At 46.9% G+C, this 1589-nt stretch overlaps 1 pseudogene; it reads right to left on the reverse strand.

Moving 5' to 3' along the window:
* Positions 1–330: 330 nt before the first annotated feature.
* On the reverse strand, positions 331–1186 carry LOC112587648 (annotated as a pseudogene).
* Between the last annotated feature and the right edge of the window lie 403 nt (positions 1187–1589).

The following is a 1589-nucleotide window of genomic DNA, read 5'->3' on the forward strand; positions in this document are numbered from 1 at the left end:
TCGATGCACATAAGTTTGGGTGAACTCCGGGAGTTGGTGATGGACAGGGAGGCCTGGCGTGCTGTTGTTCATGGGGTCACAAAGAGTCGGACACCACTGAGGGACTGAACTGAACTGAACCCATACTTCACTGTGAAACCTTAGAACAGCTTTTTCTATATTCTATTTGTAAATATTTTCTCCAGACTGTCTTTTGCCCTCTGATTTTGTGGTGTTTTGCACAAAATTCTTAATTAATATGTGGATATATTTTTCTTATTCTTTCTTTTTTTTAAAAGAAACTTTATTTTCTGTCAACCTATTTCCATTTTGAGTTTGTGGAAGAACAACTTAAGAGTACTCTGGGGTTGTTCCTACCTATTCAGTGGTCTGAGCAGTGGGAGCTGCAGACCAGTCTTCATTGACAGGCTTGAGTGGGGAACAGCTGAATAGACACAGAAAGCACCTACACACCTTCAGGCCAGTCCATCACCTTAGCTTAGGAAGCAGTAAACTTTGGAGTTAGAGTGGTCCAGTCACCTGGAAATTCCTCCCTGGTCACAGCCTTCTCAGCTGCCTCCTGCTTTTCTTTGTCAGTCCCTTCAGGATTTTTGGAGAAGCAGAGATCAGATATGACCTTCAGTGGGTGTTCACAGGAGATGGTGCCACGCAGGTGCAGAACTTCCACTACATCAGACCCACTGAGTGAGCTCCCTTGTTGCACAGAATGGTGATGTCCACACAGCACAGGGGAGAGTCTGTGTTACACAGAGCAATGCTAAACGAGTTAATATATGAGGCTTCTGTAAGAGGCCAGTGGTCAGCCCTGGGATCAGTAACCACCACAAGTCTTGGCCCCCGGAAGGCTGCCTGGATCTGGTTAGTGAAGTTTCCAGAAGTAAAGCGGCCAGCAATAGGAGTGGCTCCAGTGGCAGCACTGGACTCCAGCACAACTGACTGGCCGGTATTCCTGGAGAATGCGAAACTGACATCAGTTGGGTTTTCAATGGCACCAATGACACACTGCCAGCAGAAGTTTCTCCCAGGTTCTCTTCATCCTTACGATGTACATGCCATGAGCTTTCCTTTGGCAGATGTACCATTCTATCTGGAAGTCAAGGTTGGGGCCACCTAAGAGGGTTCCTGTGGCAAGGAATTTGAGGACATGCTTCTCCTTCATTTGCATCACATCAAGGATTTTGGACATTGTGAAAGTTTCCCTTTAATTTATAATGGAGATCCAGAACAATGCTGTATGAGCTCCTGTCTTGGTGGTGAGGAAAGCACATATACATTTTTCAATAATATATTTATACCTGTTAGACTTTGGCTTCAGAGACGGCAATGGCACCCCACTCCAGTACTCTTGACTAGAAAATCCCATGGACAGAGGAGCCTGGTAGGCTGCAGTCCATGGGGTCTCTACGAGTTGGACACGACTGAGAGACTTCACTTTCACTTTTCACTTTCATGCATTGGAGGAGGAAATGGCAATCCCACTCCAGTATTCTTGCCTGGAAAATCCCAGGGACAGGGGAGCCTGGTGGGCTGCCAGTCTATGGGGTCGCACAGAGTCGGACACAACTGAAGTGACTTAGCAGCAGCAGCAG

Source organism: Bubalus bubalis, chromosome 10, assembly GCF_019923935.1.
Source record: "Bubalus bubalis isolate 160015118507 breed Murrah chromosome 10, NDDB_SH_1, whole genome shotgun sequence".
Taxonomy (NCBI): domain Eukaryota; kingdom Metazoa; phylum Chordata; class Mammalia; order Artiodactyla; family Bovidae; genus Bubalus; species Bubalus bubalis.